The following is a 24,902-nucleotide window of genomic DNA, read 5'->3' as shown; positions in this document are numbered from 1 at the left end:
TATTCTAGGAATTCCTTATCCTTGGAGAGAAGCCCCAAGGAGCAACAGAGAGGGATGGGAGTTCCCATGCCCTGACACTCTGACAAGAAGACACCTTTGGTCATCAGGGGTCCTTGAATCATTCCACAGGGCAGCTGTCTATGTTTCCGCCACAGTTCATCCTATGTGGAAGCAAATGAAGCCAAAAGCATCCCCTCTGTGAGATTCTATAGTATTCAAGGAGGGAAGTGAGTTAGACTGACTGGCAACCAAAGATTAATTGGGTCTGTGTGGGTAAGTGGTTGATGGGACAAGGTCAGCCTCTGCTCTGTGTCAGCTTGAAAGAGGATGTTGGGAGTGGAGTCAGAAGGCTGTGAAGGGCAGCCTCAGGGTCAGAATGACAGCAGCTCGGGGAAGGCTCTGGGCTGTGAAGTAAAACAACCACAAGTGTAAATGACCCGGGGCTCTGATGATGTGCAGCAGAGATGTTCGTGCTTTTAGACTGACATTCAAATGACTGAAATATCACCCGCCTCAGCGGCCTGATCTACACCAAGGGAAAGTGAACTCAGATCATCAACCAAGGGTTTACCGTTTACTAAACAGAGTGTTAAAAGGTTTCTCAGTCCCTAAGGTCTAAGGCCTTTGTGATAATGTCACAGTAAGGTACAGTTAATGCACCGCATGGGTGGCCCGTTTAAAATATTTACCTCCAAATGAGCCTATTAAATTTCTAAAAATATTAAGTCTCTAACAGATATAGCTCTTCCCCCCAAAGACAGATTAAAAGAAAAACACATCAAATGCATAGGTGGGCATCACTCCTGATGCATTTGAAGCTCGGCACTGTAAAACGGCCCTCACTATTTCTTATTCTATGTGGATATTCATCTTCCAGGGAAGATATGGGGGAGGGTGGTAAAAGAAAAACAGGAAATTTTAAGTAGTGGAAGAGTTATCATGTAGAGGAACGTTACATTCCAAGCACACAACTCCACGTGGCACAACCGGGACCGGCTGTCTGGAACAACCTGGTGGGCACTCTCCTGGGGGTAAGCCTCCTTTGTGCAGCCCCTGGTCCAGCGCCTGCATTTCAGCCTTCCAGACCCTACATCTCACTCTTTGGTTTTGGTTTTTTGTGTTTTTGTTTTTTTCCAGAGATAAGTAAGTTCAGGGGACTCATTCGAACTAACCAAACTGGAAACAGACTAGATATAAATCCAGGGTTCTCTGAGAAATATGGGGTGTTTTTGGCAGCCAGGATATGCAGGAGTTCCTCATGTATATAGGAAGACAAGGTAATAATCAGTTTCCCGGTGTGATTTGCCGAGAATCACACCAAAAGAGGGGAAGGCTATTGGGGCATGGTTCATCCAGGCCACAAAGGGACTTAGTAGATTTAACCAGGCCCCTAACACAGTGCAACTAATAATGTGACAGAACTAACATGTATTTAGCACTCATACCACATCAGGCAGAGGACTAGGCAGTTTACATGCTCACCATTATTATTCCTACTTTACAGAGAAAATTGTGGCTTAGAATTGATAACTTGTGCTAGATCACATAAACTACAGAGTGATAGATTTGAGGTTACACCCAGGTCTGTCTGACTCCAAGCCCAGATGCTTAACCGCCATTATATACTTCCTCTGCACTCACTGGAATGCTCAGATTCTCAGATTTACTGCCTCTTCCCTGACAGTGTTGGAAAAACACTGCCAAATCCTCGCTTTCTGACTCCTCTTTGTTTAAGCTGCCACACTGACCATTCCTTTCTGTTAACATAATTTTTCTCCTGTCTTCCCTTTTCTAATTTATGCTTTACACCACAGCCACAGTGATCTTTCTAAAACACAAATCTGATCCTATCACTCCCCTGCTTAAAACTCTTAATTGGGTTCCAGAGGATAAAGTGCAAACACTGATGCTCGGATTTCAGACTTCTTGATGCTCTGTCTGCTGCTCGCCTCTCCATCTTCACCTTTCCACCCTCTTCCCCACCCCACTTTATATACCTGCCATATTTAACTTTCTGTTCTTGGAGTCTCAGTCTTAAACTCAGTCTATTCCTCTCACAATCTCTCAGGCTCTTGTACTTCTTCCTGCTTGGCCAACATCTTTCCAGCTTTTTTTTTTTTGTTCTTCTTCTTCTTCTCAATTTTTCTCTCTCCAGCTCCACCCCCTACTCCTTTTCTGGCTGACATCATTCATCCATTCATTGCACAGATATTTGTTGAGCATCCAATACGCTGTCATGCATGGTTTCAGGAACCATAGTTACACAACAGACTAGATAAACACGGAGCTTCCACTTTAGTGGTGGTAGACAAACCATCCAATAAGCTAATAGAGAAGGAAACCCCCAGGTTGTGGTAAGTGGTATGTGGAGATGTTAGTGATATGATGGTGAAGGGAGAGAACAAGTTTTGAGGATGTGACTCTATGTGGTGGTCTGAATGATGAGGGAATCATCTATATAAAGATAAGAACGAGCCTGTACAAAGGCTCAAGTTTGGGATGTAAGTTGGTGAATTTAAAGCACACTAAGACCAGTATGGCTTGAGGTGAGCCATAATGGGAGAGGTTGAGCTTGGAGAAAAAGACAGAGGCTAGCTCATATGTGCCTCGATAGCCCCCAAAAGAGTTTGGAATTTATTCCATATGTGGGGAAGCCACTTTACACTGGTAAGTAGCACATTCTCGTTTCATTTTTTTGTTGTTGTTGTTCTGGTTTGGTTTTGATTGAGATATAATTGACATTTAACTGGTTTCTATTTTTAAAATTTACTCTGGCTGCTGAGTTGAGAATGCATGATGTGTGTGTTGGGGTTGAAAGGAAGAGTAGAAGTAGGGAGATGGTGAGGACTCCATTGTAGTGGGTCAGGTAAGAGACAGTGGGGCTGGACAAGGATAGAGACTATGGAGGTCAGAGGAAAGGGTAGACTCATGGTGCGTTTGGATTGGCAAAGTTTGTTTCTGGATTGTGTTGGGGTAGAGAGTTTGGGGAGGAAAGAAGAATGGAGACGGACTCCCACAATTTGGTTTAAGGAACTGAAAGATGTGGTGATATCTACACAGCCAGGAAAAACTGCGGGAGAAACTGGTGAATAAGCACTATGACTTTTGTGAGAGCAGGGAAAGGTATGCGAGCAATAAATATCTGGTCTGAGTAAATTAATTCAGGTAATTATTTCAACTTCTTCCGTTTACTGTATTTGGGTTGGATAGTAGCTCCGACTCAATACCAGCACATGTGTTTATTGGCTGTGTGTTTGAACATCTTGGCTGTGTGCAGATTGTTTCATGAGACCAGTCATTTCTTGATCTATTTTGTCTCCTAGCTTTTGATTCTAATTTTACTTTTAGTAGCTGCCGAGGATCCTATAGAAGGCAGGGGCTATGCTTTGTTTTACCACCAGTACCTAGTAAAATATCTAGCACGTAGCAGATGTTCAATAATAATTTATTAAATGAATGAATTGACCAATGTCTAAAAACAATACATGGAGGCAGACTTCATCTCTATCAAACATTTTATAATAATTGGGGCATTAGGGATGCCAATTCATCATCCTCCAAATCTGAGGTGTTCACAATAGAGATGGCTTGGTGGGGTGACATATGTTCTTGCAAAGGAATATTATTTAAAGGAATGTATTATTTACAATGAAACAAAATGAAGTTTCAAACATTCCTATGACTATTTATCATCATCTCTTTTCTTATGGGAAAACCATTTGGAAACTCCTCAGTGGAAGTTTCCTCATTGGAAACTCCTTGTGTTGTAAGCTTAGATTTCCAAACCAATTCCAAGTAGCTCAGTTCTTCTGGTGTAAAGCAAAGGATAAGATAACTTCCTACCTTTCACCTACCTACTTAATGGAGACCTTGATGTGAGGACTGAGAAATGAGTGTAAAATAAACAACTCTGCCTTAGCAAGTGTTAGTTGTTATGTCATACTACCAATTTCAGTGGCATATTTATCCATATTTATCCAATCAAACTTGCCTTCTAACAAGCATTCCGTTATTCTGTAATACTAGGGCTTGAGTCATTTTGGTTGCAAGTTCTAAGGTTGACGAAATACACAAAGCAGCTGTGAGATCTGGACTCCAGAACAGCTTCTGTCTCCATTTCGATAATCAGTCTCAAGAAAGACTTGGTTATTAAACTGTCATATGCTGAGGTTTGTTTTGGTTATAAAATATGTGACAAAAACTCAATAAACACTTGAAGATGCAGAATAAGCACTCCTCTGGGTGTGACAGAAGTTTAAGTTCCTTCCAAGAGTAGTTAAAGGTTTTTAACATAAAGGACTGAGATTCTAGTCTTAACAAAATCTTCCCTGGGAGCAGTTATGTCAGAATGGCTAAAAGATGCTGAAAATCAAGCAATTGGATTGCATCTAGCCCTGGACACTTATCTATCACTTCTTTCTTTCTTTTTTAAAAAAATTTTAAAAAATACTTATTTACTTTGAGAGAGAGAGAGAGAGAGAGAGAGAGAGAGAGAGAACGCGTACACAAGTGGGGCAGGGGCAGAGAGAGATAGAGAGGGAAACACAGAATCTGAAACAGGCTTTGAGTTGTCAACACAGAGCCCAATTCAGGACTTGAACTCGGGAATGGCGAGATCATGACCAGAGCCAAAGTTGGACTCTTAACCAACTGAGCCACCCAGGTGCCCCAAGATTTATCTATCATTTCTGAAGTTTTTATGTGTTTCCTGGAAAGAAGCCAAGACTCTCTTCTGAGTTAGAGAATGGATACCAAGACAGACTAACTGGGTAATTGGGGAATCATTTTTTTGCAGCAAGGGGAAAACAACAACAACAACAACAACAACAACAAAAAGCAGGACTTAGCTTGTTTTCCCACACAGGCAAACAAAACAAACTTCAGTGTAGCTAAGTCTTGATGATTTTGTCTTCCAACAAACCCCCAAACATAGATAAAGTGCTTCCAGTGCCAATTTGAAGTTGGCAGGCAAGTTGGGCTGCAAATGATCTAATTTATCTCAATTCAAATCAGCTTAGCAAATTTGGAAGATGCTACACGAAAATAGGTAACATGGGAGTCACAAACACATGAATTTTGAGGTCTTTAAGCAAAAGTGACTTCCCAGGACAAACTACTTCCTGTTATTCTCCCAGTAAACAGTGTACATAGAAACCAAACAGACAGGACAGGCTACTGGGTTAAAAGCTTGCCTATTTAAATGCTTGGCTCAAAACTAAGAATTACAAACCACCTGCCTCCTTTTCAGAAGGAAGGAAACTTTCAAAAGGCAACAATCTAGCTGAAACCCTAGGAAGAAGTGGGAGTACAAAGAGAGGGCACAGTGGGAGAACACAGTAATTATTCAATAATTATTGGCAGTGAATAAAATGCATGAAATGCAGGTGTAAATTATAATGCAAGAATGCCATCATACTCTAATGGCAGTGCTGTCTCAGTCCAGGAAACAGCACCCCTATGGATTCCTTTTCCAAACCCTTTACTTTGCTTAGGGGAGCTTTAGAAAGGGCAGCAGACTGTGGGTTTATAAAAGGCACAGCAAATTTAGTAAGAGGATTGGGGCTCAGGTCACCTAAGAGTTTTCTCATTTTACCTTCCCTTTTCTGAGTTTGGCAATTTTCATCTAAAACTTAAACAATAAATGGGTGATTTAGTTCCTTAACCTAAAAACAAAAACAAAAGACAGACCAAAAGAGAAAATTGTACCAAAAAATGAGGCTTTCAGGCATGGCAAACTTATTGTTTTTATGTTAATTAAAGTACTGGAAACAATTAGTGTTCTACACTGCCTTATGTTGGCATATTGCTTTATGGTCTACAAAGTGCTTTTGGATCTGCCTCGTATGGGGTTCTCATCCAATCTTGTTCTAGGTGGGAATTATTAAATGAAACAAGAAGGATATAAGGTGTCCAGCACAGGCCTGGCACATAGTTGATGCCTTATAAGTGAAAACACAGTGCAGAGAGGTTAAGTGAGGAATCCAAAGTCAAGTGTCCTATTTGTGCCCTAAGCACCTCAAGTCCAGGTCTTCAGATTCCCCGTACAAACCACTTTCCCACTACCTCATCCCAACTTTCTTGGGTTCTCTGGGCAAAGACACAACCTGAAAATGTCCTCTTATGCAACAGTTTCTATTACTTCTCTCTACAGAAGCTATTAATTGGTAGTAATGTCAAAAGATTTACATAGCACCTTCTTATTTCTTTGTCCTTTTCTAGAGGTGATGATGGGCCAGAAAAAAGTCATCAAAAAGGGGGAAGGGAATTTCATCCTGCCAATTCATTAATGAGTCCTGCTGTACTGAAAAACTGAAGAAGATTCAAGACTTTTTTCCATGCATTCATTTCTCGGTATACAACCTCACTCGAGTAACGCATCTCGCTGATCCGTGCATGGTAGAAACTTTGTCTTCTACTCTGCAGAACCTTGGTGCTCATCTAGCATAAAATGAGGATGTGATTTGGAAAACATGAGATTGTTTCTGTCAATATATACAACTGAGAACTTCAGGACTCAGAGGGGATTTTTATAACTGGGTATCTCTGTCTGCCCTTCAATGTTCCCAGGGAGATCACCTCCAACTGGAGCCTGGGAGAGACTTCAATGTATTTCCTCCCCAAGAACAATGCCTTCCTCCACATGTCCCAACTAGACATTTTCTGAGTTCCGTGTCCCAACCGGCTCCTGGTCATCTCTACTTTGATGTCTCATAGACAAATCAAAGGCAACATTATAAATGAAATTCACCATCTTTCCCTAAAAAATGGCTCTCTCTCATCACTTGTATCTGGGAGGATGACTGTATCATCCACACATTGTTCTAGCTGAAACCCAGGACGCCACAGCAGGATCTGCATGGGCCTACAGAGATCCAAATGCCACACAGGAGAGTACCTGGCTCTCACTCCACTGGCAGGATGGAGAGCCCTAGAAGAACATGAATTTCCAGTGAGAACACCATCCTTATCACCCTTCTCCTGAACCACCTCTACCTGCTATATCCCTGCAACTGCCTGAATTATAGTCCCCGGAATTCATCAACCAACTACACCTAAGACAGGGGTCAGCTAACTGCCAGTTTATTGCAGTGAAGTGTTATTGGGACTCGGCCACCCCCATTCATTCATGCATTGTCAAAGGCTGCTTTTGCTCTGCAATGGCAGAGCTGAGTGATCGTGGCAGAGAACTTAATGTTCCACATAGCCTGCAGTGTTTATTATCTTTACAGAAAATGCTTACTGACCCTTGCCCTAAGATTAATCCCATGATTCCCTATATCCCTTGTGACCACAGTCCCCACAGAAAGCCCAAGCCTCCCAGGGCATTAACCCCATTACAGTTCTGTGTAGCTCTCTCCTGGCTTAAGCTCCTACTCCTCCAAGCCCCTAAATTTTACAGCTGTATTCTCTAGAACTCAGAGTGTCATCAGGAAAATCCCCTAAATCCTCAAAGTTCCTTTAATCTTCTTGCTCTTATGGAAATCTGGCTGTCCCTTGAAGCCAGTGCTTTTGCTGTAGCTCTCTTCAAATGATGACTGTTTTCTTTCCCACCACCATACCTAGAGTGGTCATGCTTTTTTCTTTTTAATTTTTTAACATTTTTATTCATTTTTTGAGAGACAGAGACAGGGTGTGAGCAGGGGAGAGAGGCAGAGAGAGAGGGAGACACAGAATCTAAAGCAGGCTCCAGGCTCTGAGCCATCAGCACAGAGCCGGACATGGGGCTCAGACTCACAAACAGTGAGATCATGACCTGAGCTGAAGTTGGATGCTTAACCGACAGCCACCCAGGCACCCCACAGAGTGGTCATGCTTTTTATTACCATCTATTACCATTATTTTCCCTGGTCACCTCAAATGTCTGTAATTGTACTATTTGGTAGCCCTCCTTTTAATAATCACCATTCTTCCAATCTTTTGTTTTTATTTGTTGAAGAATTTGGGCCTTGGATTACTGGAAATTTCTCCACCACTCTCTGTTATTATCCTTTATGTTTTTAAATATCTGTATGGATAATTCATTCGACACCTTGGCCTTGCATCTAATAATTTTATCTTCCATTGCACCTTAGTTATACAAACCCCTGGTATGCTTACTTACCAGTACCTATATCACCTCAAAAATCTCAATATGAGGTGCCCTACTCTGATCACTATCTCCTATTTTTCCAGCTCACTTACTTTAACACCCTCATGCCAATAATTTTTTTACGCACCTGGGACCTTCCATCCATTGACCCTACCTCCTTCTACTGTCCTTCACTGCCCCATGCCCTCAGTTCCCTCCTTTCTTCAACTTAGATGCGATAGCCAGACTTACAATTGCTCCCTTGCATCACCCTCAGATTCTGTCCCTTCTCTCTCCATTGTGTTCATATCCACTCAAACCTCTAACCCTGATTAAATCAAGCTTTTCACATTCTCCATTACTTTTTCTGAGCAGCTGATTGTGGCTGGGAAGAAGCATACACCCTGCTGGCTTTAAATTAATGACTACCATCCTTGAGGGGCTTTCACTATTGCCCAGGACATTTTCACAGTCAATGCATTCTCTCACTCTCTTGGATAAATATGTCACACTTACTTTTCTTTCTTATGACTACTATTTCCCCTCCCACACTCATGTTTAACAATGCTTTTGCTGTTTATTCCACCAGGAAAACAGGTACAATGTACTGGTCTCCCTGTGTCTGTCCCTTCCCTCTTGTTCCACTCTCCCCTCCTTGTTAATGAAGAAAGAAAGGTCTCTCTGTTCCTATCAGAAATGAGCCCCTCTACTTGTGCACTGTATCCTCCTGTCCTCTTTCCCAATCCAGGACCTTGCCTCTGCTTTAACCCCTTTTCTTTGTATGTCATCTGTTTCCCCTCTTTACTACACAATTCCCATCAGCACGTCGACTTGCTAGTATCTCCAACTAAAAAACTAATAATAATAAAAGGAACAAAACAGAAACAAAAAACCACCTCCCTTGACCATACATTGCTCTTTAGTCCCTTTTTCCTGTTCTTCTTTGGAAATGAAATTCCTGGATATTCTCCACACACAGCATCAAATGAACCTTCAAAACCAGACGCCAAATCATTCCACACCTTTAGTTTTCCTAACATCCCAAGAATAAAATCCCTAGTCTTTACATAATCAGATCCCCCTTTTGACCTCATCTTTAATTCTTTTCTTCCAAGTCACACTTTCTATCTGCTTGCCTTGCTTTATTTTTCTTCATAGCAATCAGGACCTGACTGCGGTTGGCTGAATGATGGTCCCCAAAGATGTCTGAATCCTAATCTTCAGAATCTACTATGTGTTACCTTACATGGTGAAAGGGACTTTGCAGACATGATTAAGGTAAGAATATGGAGATTAAGAAATCATGCTGGATAATCTGGGAGGGATAAGAGTCCTTATAAAAGGGAGACAGGAGGATCAGGCCAGAGAATGAGATACGACAAGGGAAGATGAAGTCAGAGTGATTCCATTGTGGGAAGGGGGCTGTAGGCCAAGGAATGAAGGTAACCTTGAGAAGCTGGACAGGCAAGGAAATGGATTCTTAGAAGAAATACAGTCTTGCTGACACTTTGATTTTAACCCATAAGATCAATTTTCAGACTTCTGAACTCCAGAACTGTAATAGATGTATAGTGTTGTAAGCCACTAAGTTTATGGTATTTTGTTATGACAGCAAAAGGAAGCTAATACATTGACACTATGTTGTTTCTTTACCAGTTTAATGATCTGTCCTCCTAAAAACAATATAAGCCCCATGAACTAAGGGATTTTCTTTCTCTTTTTCACTGTAACATGTCCAGCCGTCAGAATGATGGATATTTATTGAATCAATATGTGCGTGATTATAGAAAAATGAGTGAAAATCACTTCCTTCCTGGCTAAAGTGTATCATTCATGATTCCTTTTGCTACGTGCCATTGGTATCAGGGATCAAAGACCACAATAGACATCCCAGAGTACTCCTTGGACCCCATGGGTCTGGATTTCCATGTGGAGTCTAACAGTATCAAAAGTTCAAAAACATGTCTTGAACTTGCCCGAGTACCCAGATAATCTCCTTCATGGATCACAATTAGAATATTGAATTAAGGAGTTCATTTTACTTTCTGGAAAATTGTCCATTTCTCCTGTATACTTCATGACAAATGATAAGACAAATTAATAAGAAAGGCATTAACTGGAAATTGAGTCTTAAACTCACTTCAAACCATTTGTTTTTCCTTTGCACTAGAATATAAACTCATGAGAGCCCCAAATGTCTTATTCACCGTTTTATCCTCAGGGCCCAGAAGTATGCTTAGTACTTAGTATGCTCTCAATCAGAATGTAACAAATTAATGAGTTTTAATTTCTCCTCCCCTCAGTCTCAAACCCGGACAATCTCCAAATCCTATAGATTATCTCCATTAGCATGTTTAAATCTATCTTCTCCCCTTCATCTCCTCTGCTCTCACCTTATTTCAGGGCCCTCATCCTCTCCTGCTGGGAACAATACAGTATTCTCTACATTCCCAACCCTTCTGCACACTGCTGCTAGATGGGCTTCCCCAGATCTTATCCTATTAACCTCTCTTCCCCCACCAAGACCTCAATGGCTTCCTCATTGCCCCCATGATAGAATCCTTCCCCCTTGATATGGCATCAACAAGTGTCCATATCCTGCCCCTGATCCTGCAGCTTTATGCCAAGCTTTCCTTTTCCCTTTCCTCAATCTCTGGGAGAGCCTATGATGCCCAAAGTCACGCTCTTGTTCAGTGTCCCTGTCCCTTCCATTGGCTTCCTCCATTGTCTGTGTTCTAGTTTTCTATTGCTATGTAAGAAAGCATTCCAAAACATTATAACTGAAAACAACAATCGTTTACTATTATTATCTTTCATGGTAGTAGAGATTGATTGAACTCCATGAGGTGATTTTTTTTTTTTTTTTTTTTTTTTTTTTTTGGTTCTCTCATGGGTTTGGGTTGGATGGTGGCTGGGGCTGGAGTCATCTCAAAAGTTTCCTCATTTACATGTTTGGCAATTAATAGTGGCTGTGGCCTGGGAGCTCGACCAGAGCTGACAGCTGGGGGCCCTTGGTTCCTCTCCGTATGGGTCCCTGTTTGTGGCCTGGGCTTCCTCACAACATGGTGCTTAGGTTTCAAGAGCAAGCGTCCCAAACAGACTGGGTAGAAGTGGCATGGTCCTCTCTTACCTAGTCTAGAAGGTGCACAGTATACTTCGGCCACATTTTACTAGTTAGAAGGAGTCACTAAGGTTAGCCCATATTCTAAGGTGGGGGAATTAGTGCCAGCTCTTGATGTGAGGAACATAGTGCATATACATGATACATGCATGAGGAGGGAAGGAATTGATGGTGACTGTCTTTGGAGACTAGCTACCAGTCAGGAATGCGCTCTTTTCTTCCAGTCCACAACTGGAAGCAAACACATCATTTGCCTTTCAAGATCTACTTCACCCCTGACTCCCATATTTCTAGGCAGAGCTATGCCCACCCTCCTTTGTGGGCCTGCTCTTCCCTTTTGAGGCTTCTCTCCTGGAATCTGACATATTATTTAAATTACTAATTTACATTTCTGCCTCTCCTAAACACGTGAGGACCTGAGTCCGTGTTTTCTCATCTGTGCCTAGGAAAGCATCAGATAGAAGGTGGGTCCTTAAAGACATTTCTGAATGGGGGGTGGGGGGGCGGGAAGTGTGCCTGTGGATTAAGTTAACCAGAAATATACTTCACTCAATTGGTATTTGAGAGAAAGAAGTTTAGATGGAGATGCTGACGGATGAGTCCTAGGAAGCACATAGCTGAGGCGCACACACGTGGATCTCTATCCACGTATAATGGTAGGATTTCATAGGACTGTGGGCAGATTCAAGACAAAAGAGAAAAACGTTACGTCTGTCAGAAGGTATTTTCAACTCACTTGAAGAGGTCGAGGGTCACAGCTGTAAATGGAACCTTCAGCTGAAGGAAAGGGGAATTTTGAGTGTTGCTGAGCATTTCAAGTGCTCACAGGCTAGAAATGCCTTTGGAGGTAGAAGAAGCTTGAGTGCTTCCCCCACCCCCAGTGGACTCCAGCCGTCTGTGGTGAGTACCCACAGGGGGGCAGGGCACCTACCGAGATAATGGGCAGGCTCTGGAGCTCCAGCTGACAACGCCACTACAAATCATCCCCAAAATTTACCGACTGATCAAGTGCATAATACATTAAGAAAACGTTTAGCCACGAGTGATAGGAAAATCTACAATACTTCTCTGTTCAGATTTAATTTTCCAAGCAATAAAATTTCTAATATTAACAAAGGTTGTGGCTCTCCTAAATTATTTTTTAAAATCTTTAAACATTTCTTTGAATATCTCATTTCAATGACTAATCAGGGGATGACACCAAAATAGCAGGTGACTTACATTTTTCCATCAGCATTACAACGCCAACATTTTATGGATTCAGTCCTTTTGGATTTAATTTCCTAATTAGCTTTTAAAAGAGAAGTGCAAAGGTTAAAAGCTGCTGCCTTTCTAGAATTCGAGTATTTAAAATTCCACTGCCAACCTGGGGACTTAATTTCAAAATTAAAGCAATCTGTACAGAGCATCTAAATAAATATCTAATGAAATCTGTTTATAGATTAACCAGACTGAGACTCATGGCAAATCTTGTTACGATCTGCTCCTTTCTAAATTCAACACTCTGTGGGCATAAATAGGGTCCTTCATTAACCCTATACTAAGGCTTATTTTATGATGCTGGCAAGGTGTGAAACAGCAATTTTATATATCTGTCTGATATTCTTTCAGCTGGTACTCTAGAACAGACTAACAAAAGGTGGTGAATTTTTCCAGCAGAGGTTGAAGAAGCAGAGAAGAGATGAATGGGAAAGGGCGGGTTTGGGGACCTAGTGATTCTTGCATTCCTTGAGTAATGTATCTATAGAGTGCAGTTTTTTTTATTAAGCTTGACTCACTTAATGTTAAATATTTGCATCCCTCCTGTATATTTATCTTTTCTTTGGGTTTCTTTCACGATTTTATATTTAGAAAACTTTTCCAAATTCAGATTTTGGAGGCTGTACACCCATATTTTTTCTGTAATTTTGTTCATTTACATTTTTATTGAGGTGCAGTTCACATAACCAAATTACCAATTTTAAAGTGACTTTAGTATATTCACAATGTTGTATACCCATCATATCTAGTTCCAAACATTTCATCACCCTCAAAGGAGACCCCAATACCATTAAGCAACCATTCTTTACTTCCTACTCCCCCAGCCCCTGGCAACCACGAATCTACTTTTGGTCTCTATGGATTTACTTATTCTGGGTATTTTGCATAAATGGAACCACACAATATGTGACCTTTTTTTGTCTGGCTCCTTTCACTTCATATAATGTTTCTGAGATTCATCCAGCTTGGAGCATGTATAACCACTTCTATCCTTTATATGATTATTACATGATACATCATATTTTGTTTATCCATGCACCCACTGATAGACATTTGGGTCATTTTCACTTTTGACTATTGTGAATAGTGTTGTTATGAACACTTGTGTACAGTATTTGCTTGAATACCTGCTTTTAATTATTTTGAGTGCATACCTCAGAGTGTAGTTTCTGGGTCTTTAGGGCAATTCTATTTTAACTTTTTGAGGAACTTATTTTTATATTCAACTTTTAAAATTAACCTGTAGTTTCGAAATGGATTATTTTTAATTGTCAATTTTCCCCAAATCATTTATTGGCTAATCTATTCCTTTTCCTATAAATTTGTGTTGTATTATTTTGCCTGTATCTTCTTTCAGAATCAGACACTTTAAAAATTACTACTGTAGCCCTGAAGACTTTAAATATCTGCTAAAGAAATACTTCCTTTAACATTCATGTTTTTCAAGATTTTTTTGGCTAGCCTTGCCTTTTATTTTTTCAGATTAAATTTAGAATCACTTCTGTCAAGGTAAAAAAAAATTCACTGCAATTTTAATTGAACTTGAATTCAAACTATATGTCATTTTGGAAGAAATTGAGATTGTATTCTGTTTAATTAGTATGCCTCTGCATTTAGTCATATTTTGGGGGGGTCTCTCTGTAAACTTTATGATTTCACTTTTAGACAGGGGGTGGGGGTGGGGGGAACCTCTCCTCTACCCCCGTAGGTTTAGTGGCTGGGGACTGAGAATCACACTAATAAAGACAGATTGACAAGAGAAAATACAATTTTAGTTACTTATAATACCTGATGATTGGGATTTTATGAAGAAATGAGACTCAAAGAAGTGGTCAGAGCAGAAATTCTGTAATATCTCACTCTATATGAAGGCCAAGGGATTTGGGACTTCTGTGCTGAGGAGGCAAGTTACAGGATGGAGAAGGGAGGAAATGCGTGGTCCATAAGTGTTGTCTGATGCAAATAAGAATCCCTGAGTTGGTAAGAATTATCTCAGGACTAGCTCTCTTCCAGGTCTGGAGATGCGTATGAAGGGAAATTTTCTTTATAAAAGGGGACCTTTATGCTCTATTTTTAGGCAGTTAGGGAGAGGTAAATAGCTTTCCCTGCCTTTACCAGTCTCATTGGCCTTTAGCTCAGAAAAATCCATATGCCAAAGAGGCATAATTTCGGGTGGCTTATTCTGGTACCCTTCACATTCATCTGGTGTTGCGTGTTCCTTGGTAGGATGCCTAAGCTACTTTATCTTTTTCTTACTTTATTTTTTTTTTAATTTTTAATTTTTATTATTTTTTTTTTTTTATTTTTGAGAGAGTGCACACCTGGACCCATGAGAGCCGAGAAGGGGCAGAGAGAGAGAGAGAGAGAGAGAGAGAGAGACAAAGATCTAAGTGGACTCTTCACTGACAGCAGGGAGTTGGAAACAGGGCTCAAATGAAGGAGCCACGAGATCATGACCTGAGCCAAAGTCAGATGCTTAACCCACTGAGCCATGCAGGCACCCCTCTTTTTATTACTTCTTAATAACATTTCTTCCCAATATTAATTTGGAGACATTTAAGTTTTTCATCTCACTTATTAATTCTAGTTTATTTTCAGTTTACTATCTGATATTTTCTATAGAAATTACTATCTACATAAATGTACACGGTCTGTCAGTAATGTCAACCTAAATAAAGAGGTAAACTGAGACAAACTCAAAATTGTCAAAAAGATGAGTTTATTTGGGAATAGGAGAGGAATTTGCAGTTTGGGGCATGCAAACTGCAGCAAGCTACGGGCGACTCTGTGGAGGGCTTGGGGTGGGCTGTATTTATGGGCACGGAGTGTAAAAAGGAGAGAGTTGAGTTAGAACCAGTTAAAATCAAAAACAAGTGGAGACCAGCTTTGAAAATTCCCTGAGCAGAAAAAACCAATCCAGTCACACAAAGCTCAATTCAGCTTATTTGGTGAAACTAGCGGGACCCGGGTGGTTTCTTGTTCATGCCTCTGGAAACCATAAGTAAAAGTTCCCAAGGTTGATATAAGGCAACACCTGACCAACTCTCTATCATTTAAGAAAATTTCAATCTTATCACTTTTCTGTAAATCAGGTATGTAAAGGAAATCTTTCAGTCCTTAAGTTTTGTTTTCCTGAGGACAACAAATGCATGAGATTTTTTTTAATTTTATATTCTCTGAATCCATTTGAGATTGACATTCTTTCACAGTAACAATTTTCTTTCTCTTTTCCATTAGCTATGTCTTTATATCTTCCTGTTGAGTGAGAACTTTCAAGACAATGGACTCTTTTGTTCATTTTTATACCCCCAGTGCCTGAAAAAATGTATGAGCTATATTTATATTTTTATTTTTATATTTGTATTTATTTAGAAAAAGACAGAGACAGAGACAGTGCGAGTAGGGGAGGGACAGAGAGAGAAGGAGACAGAGAATCCCAAGCAGGTTCCATGCTGTCAGTGTGGAGACTCACAAGGCTGGAACTCATAAAACCGTGAGATCATGCTCTTAGCCAAAACCAAGAGTTGGCTTAACGGACTAAGCCACCCAGGCACCCGGGGTTTAATCTATATTTTTGAAGGAAGAAATGGATCCTGTGTAATAATTCTGTAGTAGGCCTTCTTGCTTCATGCAGATTTTAATACAAATGCTTACCATATTTTACCAATATCTTTTTTTTTTTTTTTTTTTTTTTTTTTTGGTTTGAGACAGGTACCCATCATTATAGGAAGGAAAATAGTCTTCTATTCTAAATTTTTACAGACCTTAGAATTAAGAATGGGAGTAAATTTTTATGAACTGTCTTTACAGAATGTACTATTATCTTACAACATTTCCTACTTACTTTGACTTTTTAAATGTATGCTAACAAATTTCCTGTAAAAAAATATGCTTGTGAAGGTGGATTATTATTTTCATGTACTGTTGGATTTGATCGATTAACACTTTATTTAAAATATTCACATAAATTATCAAAATTAGTTTGGAGGGTGGAAAGTTAAAACGCTTGCCTCTGAGTTCACTTCCTGCCTCTCTTCTCTAGGGGTTGTGGCCATGTGTTCCTGGGTGGAATGGAACTGATATCAGAAAGTATAGGATTAGCACAGCCCCTTAAGGAAATGTGGCCTTGGTATTGCACGTTGGAAATCAATCCTCATTTTCTTCAAATTCTTGGAAGCCACAGACTGGCATCAGCTATAGTAAAGTCTGATTATTGTTAGGTCAAAGCACTTCCATCAAATCCCTAATTGCCTGCAGATTTTTCTTCTCTTTTCCATGGTCATTTCCTTGAAAGAGATTTGAGGTATCATAAAACTTGCTTTTTCCCATTTCCCTGGATAGTTTTATTATTGTTGCTACGTTGAGATAGGTTCAGCACTATTATTTACATACATTTTGTTGGACATTAGGAATCAAAACTCATTCATCAAAAGCCAGAATAACTGGTAGGAAGAAGATTAAACAATTCATTTGCAGAGCACAACCACACAGGGTAACCTGAGAAGAGTGCTACCTGGCTCACTGAGCCATCTGGTGTCCCCAAACCACAAGTGCAGTGCCAAGAATGCATAGCACCAAGAGCGTATATTACAATTCACCACGCAAAGTTTTGCAGCCTCAGAGTACACAATAGTGTTCAGGGCATGGGGAAAATCATCTAGTAACCATAAAAAAAAAAAAAAGTTTCTCCTATAGGCATATCATTTTTGTCATCTGCCCCTTCCTTCCTTCCCATAGCCAAATGCATATGTTGAAATTCTAATGCATAGTGTATCGTGTTAGGATGTGGGGTCTTTGCAAGTTGCGTAAGTCATGATAATGGAATTACTCATGGAGCCCTCATGAATGGAATTAGAGCTCTTAGAAAAGAGATCACAAGGACCTCCCTCTCTCCTACCATTTGAGGGCTAAGATAGTTTCAGACGTAGTTTTTTGTGTAATCAGTGCTATTCATGGCAGCATTGAATGAAATATGCATATTTCAGAACATGCCCCAAAGATGAACAGAAATGATTGTTAATTGTATACTAACTTGAACTATAAAAAATATTATTATCTCCTGTAAATAATGTAAAGTTGGCCATAATCTAGGTCCCTTTCCATATGAACAGTGGATTTGGAAGAGGCTAAAATAATTTTGGGTTGATAAAACTTATCTTTCAGCCATACTGTAGGTGGGGTTGTTGAAAACATTTCTCATATTCTCAGTCTGTTAGGACCTGCCCAGACAAGTTGTCCTGACCGAAAGTTAATGCCACATCCACTAGATATGGTATTCACAATGTCTGGCCTGTTCTAAATGTTCAAAAAATACTTGTAGACTAAGTAAATGGGTGTTTATTACCAAAAGATGCAGTTGATTATGTGTGACTAAGTATGAAGAAAGTGACCAATAGTTTGTACCCATTTATGGAATGCTATAATCTTTGAAATAAAGAACTGAGGGGAAAAAAAATCACCAATTTCTATGAACTTCTTAAATATTGTGGCCACAGCCTCTGGCAGGAATAGCAAAAAGCTATGAATTCAAGGTTTTTGTTTAGCGCCTTCTCTTCCCCTCCTATCTCCTTATTAACTGAAGTGGGGACAGGAGTGGGTGGGGTGGAAATTCAAAATGGGCTTCAGGGAAGAATAATAAAAATGATGAATTGGTAGCAAAATTTGATTATAAGGAAAGGCTGAGGGAATCAGGACTCAGGTGAAAAGGAGGATGAGGAAAACCAAATCTTTTTCTTCAAGGGTATGAAAGGTTATAATGAGGAAGGTGCTGGCCAGCTGTTCCTTACTGTCACGAAAGACAGAATAAAAAGAGGGATTCTTTATAGAGAATAGAGCTTCGAAGTGAGGCTCCATTACCAGAGCAGGTGGGGGAGGATAGGACAGAGAACAGTGGCTCTTAAGTGTTGCTAAAGGACCAACATCATTAGTACCACCTAAAACCTTGTTAGAAATGCAAATTATCCAACTTTGCCTCTGACACACTGAATCAGAAACTTTAGGGTTAGAGCTCAGCCATAGTTCTTTTTTTTTTTTTAAGCTTATTTTTATTTATTTTGAGAGAGGGAGAGAGAGAGTGTGTGTGAGCAAGTTGGGGAGGGGCAGAGGGAGAGGAAGACAGAATCCCAAGCAGGTTCTGTGCTGTCAGCCCAGAGACTGATGGGGAGTGCTGGATGGTTGGAACTCAGGAATTGTGAGATCATGACTTGAGCTGACATCAAGAGTCAGATGCTTAACCAACTGAGCCACCCAGGTGCACCTCGGCCACAGGTCTTTTAACAAACCTTTCAGGTGATCCTGATGGATATTAGGTTTGAGAATCATCGATAAATTCTTGTGGACACTTGGTTTCCAGATACAGCAGTTTTGAGAAGCAAGTGTCTTGAAAAAATGAGGACTTTAAGCCTCTTCCAGTTTAATATTGTCTGTCTTTTGTCAAGAAGTCACCCCCATCAATATACTTTATATCCATTATATAAACCCCAAGGGATAAACCCTGTCTACCTTGGAAGATAAAGTTAGTGGATGTATTGGGGTATGTAACTTGTAATCAGCAGTAGTGAAAATTGCCCCAAAGTAAAAGAAAATTTTTTTTGCTCCATAAGTTATTAAAGATACTCCACAAAGAGTGCCACCTTAAAAAAAAAAAAAGGAAAAAGAAAAAAAGGACACCACCCATGACCCACTCAGTGTCAAGATTTTCAGGATCCAGCAAGAGAGGTGGACACACAGAGTGATGGATATGGTTAAAGATGATCTTATGAAGTAGAGTTAATAAAGAAATAAGTACCAGAACATCTGTAGCAGTGAGGGTGTTCTCAAAAAAGGTCTCTCACATTCCTCTAGAAAGATTGAAAAGGTTGCAACCATAATCTTTCTGGAGAACAAGTTGGCAATGTGCATTAAGAATCTTAAAAATGTTCTAATTCATAATTTACCAATCTAACTTTAGGAATTTAACCTAATGAAACAATCAAAGATATAATCTGGAATGTTCATTGCAATTTTATTTGTAATACTGAAAAATTTTAAAGCAATCCCTAATTGCCTACAGATTTTTCCTTTGTAGTCAAAACAATAAAAGCACCAATATATAAAGGACATATGTAATAGGATAAGTATTCATACATTGTTTGTAGTGCCCTCCTCCAAAAAAAAACAAACAAACAAACAAAAACCTATAAACGATGTAAATGTCCATCATTACGGGGAGGATTAAATTCTGGTAATTGATACCCTGGAATATTATGTTATCATTAAAGAGAATGAAATTTAAACCTTTGGCTTGGAGGAATTTCCATAATGCATTGTTAAGTGATAAAAGCAAGATGAAGGGAAGAATTTACACCATGTTTTTATTAGAAAACAAACATGACAACTCTCCCATATATGTGTACATGTTTGTGTATGATTATATTAGAATGTATAAGTGTGGAAGCAAGCCAGAATAAGTTAACAAAAAGAAACACAGCTATGCTAAAACTAACATGTGTAATAAGGTCTTGCTTATGTAAAATTATGCACTTCTGTGTATTTATATGTAGCAAGATAATTAAAAGTTAGTTTGCTAACAGTAGTTCTCTTTGGGTTGTAAGATTTAAGATGATTATTGCTTTATTCCTTATTCCTTTACATATTGCTTGATTTCTTTGCATAATCAACATGCAAAACATAACTTTTTTATTGCAACAACAACAATGAAGACACACCAGTGGAAGTATAAAAATGAACAGAATCCATTAGTTGTCATCATTTAGGCAATAGGAAGCAGAGGAAATCTGTGTTGGAAAGTAAGAAGAGCCAGATATTGCTCCTCTAGAGAAGCCTTAGGTCACGCTGAATAGAGAGGAGGGGCTGGGAAGGACAACTGGTGGAGGAAGCAGCAGTGACAAGGCAGGTGAGAGCTGGTTAGTGGGAGGAAACAGGGCTCTTAGAATGTGACACTCCATGCACTCTGAGGAATCCATGTGTCTGAGGACCACTGAGACCACTAGAGGAGCTCTGCTGGTGACTGGGGAAGGTATAGGTTAGGGTGATTTCAGGAAGCTTCCCTGCTGATCCCTGTGTGAGAAGTGAGATGATTCATTTCCAGAAAGACCAAGTAAAAGCTGTGTTGTCTAGTTACCAATAGGTTTACAACCTATTAGAACTATGTAAGAAACACCCCCCCCCACACACACACACACACCACAATGGAGTCCCTAACCCTTAGACCCTTCACTTCCCGGTTCTTCTTCCCCTCTCCATTTTGTGGGCTTATTTTTCACAGGCTATGCAATGAGCATGTGCCAAAGAACTGAAGTCTTTGCGTCACCTCAAAGAATGTACATTTGTTCCAATCAGACCACTTCTTGGCCTTACTTGGGCATAGGCAACTTCCGGGTAAGGCTGTAACTTCTGTAGCACTCAGCCAATGAGGAACCAGGGGAGGGACTTGCACACTAGGAGATAAATTGCCTTCTGTAACTGCCCCGAGTGTGCCTATCAGACACCTGCTCTTGCAAGAACGTTGATTAAAGCCTTGCTTCACTGTGTTACAAGTCTCTGCATCCCTCTTTTGACTGGGGCAGTGGGCTTATTTCTCAAAACATGGCATTAAAGTTTTCTGTCCTCTCTTTCATGATTTTCTATTTTCCCCACCTGCCTGAACATTCTCTGCTCTGCAACTACTACTTGTACTTTTGAACAACTGAGGCAGTAAGACTAGAAGAAGGAAAAGTAGGAGAGATGTTCTCTGACTCTCAAATCCCCCTTCCCTAGTCCCTTAGAGATGGGGAGGAGGGAGAGGGAAGGAGGGAAAGGGCTCTGGTGAGAGGAAACTGGTTTGTTCTCTAATATTCTGCCAAAACACCCAGTAATGGGCTTCTTTTACAGCATTTACCATGGTTTCTGTTTTCTTATTTGTTGTTACAATGTCTGCAATTATCTTAAAGTTCTTTAACATTACAATATGATATTATAAAATGCAAAACTTAGATTAAACCAATACCTAGGAATTGATGTAGAAAGCAAGGTCAAGAAGTAGTCAGCTAGTGTGCTAATTAAGTACAACTGAGGGATGAGATAACATTCTATCAGAAAGGACTAACTCCAGAGGTAGCTATCACTGGCCCTCATATTATCCACATCTCCATCAACAACAGAATATTTTAATTGGCATATTTGATGTCAGAAACAGGTTTCTATTTATGTAAAATAGAGTCTATTGCTTAATGTGGGGAATATCAGAAATGAGGTGTTAGTTGTGATATTAAGGTATTTAATATACATTGAATGTTTAATAAAAAGCATGAATAGAATATAAGAATCCATCGAGGCTTATGGCTATACCCCTAGGGTTTGCATGTAAAAAGGTCTGGTTTGTAGCCATGAACTCTAGATTCTGTCAGGATGTTGGAGTGACAGTATCCTGCCTCTGGAAACTTGCCATTAAACTAGAATGAAACTTTCATGCAAAGTTAATGGTTAAAGCAACTGAAAGGAAAGAGAGTAGAGGCTTTCTCCAGTCTACTGAAGTCATATGAATTGTTTTTTGATACTTGCTTTGCTAATAAAACTTTAGTTGATAAATATCTATCTTCTGGCCTGAGACTTGCTTTTAGCATAACCTGCTGTAAGGAAACAGCCCACCCTATCCACTTCAAACTTCTTTGGTGGCTACCATAATCTATAAAAGACCCCAAGGATTGTGATATGATCAATAGTTCAGTTTGCAATAGTTGGCATTCTTATTTATTATTTTCCTCCGTCCTTAGACTGCAAACTCCTTATCTGGTTTATACACTGGCACCTAGCACAGAGACTTCTATAGTAAATGTGTGGAAATAATTTGGTGCATGTTGTAAATCAGTTGGCTGAGCTCTCCAGCTTCTTTTCTACTCTTTTCCAATCTTCCTCCTGAAAGTAATCAAAGAAGCAGAAACTACTGAAGCTTCCCAGAGTACAACACAAAGCTTCAGTGGGTTCTGACAGGAAGAAGGACTCTTTGCAGGCTGAGTTAAGAATTTGATTCTTGGGTACTTGGGAAACATGTATTGTGTCACATGTTTACCCAAACCTCTTTTCAGAAGTGGTGGTTGGTAGACAGGACAGATACAACAAGTGGAAACAGAATAAATGCAATGATAAAAAAGAGTGGTGTAGAATCAAACAGCCTAGCTAAACTCTGGTCCCTGACTCACTGGTATGACTGTGGGCAAGCTGGTGCCTCAGTTTCCCCATAAAGACAGCAATGACTTATAGATTTGTTGGGAGGATTAAAGGAAATAATACATGTAAACTACTTAGAAAAGAGCCTGCCAGACCTGAGTAAGCCCTAGGTGATAATTAGCATTTCTTATTACTATCATTATTTATACTCAGTAACACAAGAGTTGTGAATGAAGTGTTCAATACCAGGTGCTTATTTCTCTAAGTAAGTGTTTTCCAACTAGGAAGACCATTGACTTATCTGGAATGCCTGCTAAATATTTGGATTTCCAGTCCCTGCCCCTGGAGACTGATTCACAAAATCTGTGATCTCTAGAGAGTCCCCTGGGGTGATCCTTATGATAAGCCAAGATGGAGAAACACTGCTTTAAATGAGTAAAAAAAAAAAAAAAAAAAAAGAATTTCTCAGGACCTGTAATCATCTAGTTTAAAGTTGGCTTCTGATTAAGAAACCTGCCTAAGGCAGTCTTTGGTGCCTCAGGGCACCTTTTGGTAGTAAGAGCTAATTTTCTTTCTTACAACAGTAAGACTATGGGCTTTGGTCTAAACATTTGGGTTTAGATCTGTTACTGAAGAAAGACCTCCATCTTTCTCACCTTTTATTGCCTTATCTGTAAAATGTAAACATTGACACTTCCTTCCCTCATGGGACTCTTGTAAGATTAAATAAGATAATCTACCTATATTTAAAGCACAGTTCCTGTGCAGAGTACAGTCTCAGTAATTAATTATAAATCATAATTAGGGCTGGTCAGGGGCACCTGGCTGGTTCAGTCAGAAGAGTATGTGACTCTTGATCTCAGGGTCATGAGTTTGAGACCCATGTTGGGTGTAGAGATTACTAACAAAAAAATAAATAAAAAATAAATAATAGTAATTAGGATCAGTTGTAATCAGACTTTTTCAATCAGAGAGTGAACAAAAGCAGGCAGATTCTGAGGAGGAGTTGACACTTTAAAAAAGGGAAGTGCATGAAAAATTACCCATTTTTCAATAATATTTATTTTCTGGGCAGGCCAAAGTTGGCATCAACATGTCACTAAAACTAAAGAAAATTCTCAATTTTTCTGACCTCAAGAACTACAGGACTATGTTGGGGAAAACCACAGCTATTGGCAAGTGTAAGGGAAATCCCAGAGATTTCGAGAGAGAGGCAAGTTTTATTATAAACTCTGCCTAAACCTCTGGCTGTCAGACCATGCATGCATTAGGCAACTTCAGCTAAAGATTAAAAAAACTGAAGTAACCTTTAAGGTGTTGTGCAGGAGGCAGTGTTTTCAGTTTGAGTGCAACCAAATAATTGCTTGCTAAAATAGAAAATCTACACTCCTCAGAGGAATATAAAAGAATTCAGCCTCTAAAACATAAGATTCACAATGTTGAGGATACAATCCCAAATGACTTGAAATTCAAAGAATCAGGAAAATATGACCCATTCTCAAGAAAAAAGACCAACTCTGAAGTTAGCAAGATTTTAAATTACCAAAAAACATTTTTTTAAACTCATTTGAGAGAGAGCACACATATGCACATGAGCAGAGGGAGGAGCAGAGAGAGAGGAGAGGAGGAGAGAATCTCAAGCAGGCTCCACACTGACAGCCCCAGGCGGGGCTCAAACTCACAAACTGTGAGCTCATCACCTGAACCGAAATCAAGAGTGGGACACTTAACCAGCTGAGCCACCCAGGTGCCCCAGAATTAGAAAAGATTTTAAAATAACCATTTAACTATGCTTAAGAACATAAAGAATAATACACTTGCAATGAATGAAAATAAGGGAAATCTCCACTAACATAATGAAGAATCATTTGTATATTCTAGAATTGAAAAATAATATCTGAAATTAAAAAAAAATTACTGAATGAACTTAATAGAACATAGATAATCAGTATGTTTGAAGATAGATTAATAAGAATTATCCAATCTGGATAACAGAAAAGTGAAAAAATTAAATAGAGACTCAGGGACATATGGAATGATATAAAAAGACCTAATGTGTAAAATTGGAGTCTTGGAAGCAGAGGAGAGAATGGAATAACTCTTAATTCTAATCCTCATCTGAGTGAACAGAGATGGGTAAACATATAGGAGACAGCATGGAGAAATTTACCAGAACTTTGCCCTATGAGAAGAAACTTAGATGTCTTACTGTATCATCTGATAACACCCTTTAAACTTTCAAAGCACAAAAAGCATTTCCTATTTAAGTGATCTTTTTAAAGTTCTCTTTCTTTCTCTTTCTTCTTT

General features: G+C 39.5%; 1 long non-coding RNA gene across 2 annotated transcripts in view; it reads right to left on the bottom strand.

The window, feature by feature from the left end:
* The window catches only part of LOC122213315, a 219,382-nt gene that overhangs the window by 69,804 nt on the left and 124,676 nt on the right, over nt 1–24,902 (bottom strand). The window lies entirely within an intron of this gene.

This window comes from Panthera leo, chromosome A1 (genome assembly GCF_018350215.1).
Source record: "Panthera leo isolate Ple1 chromosome A1, P.leo_Ple1_pat1.1, whole genome shotgun sequence".
NCBI lineage: Eukaryota > Metazoa > Chordata > Mammalia > Carnivora > Felidae > Panthera > Panthera leo.
Note: the sequence above shows the minus strand (reverse complement) of the source record. Positions and strands in the feature narration are given on the sequence as shown.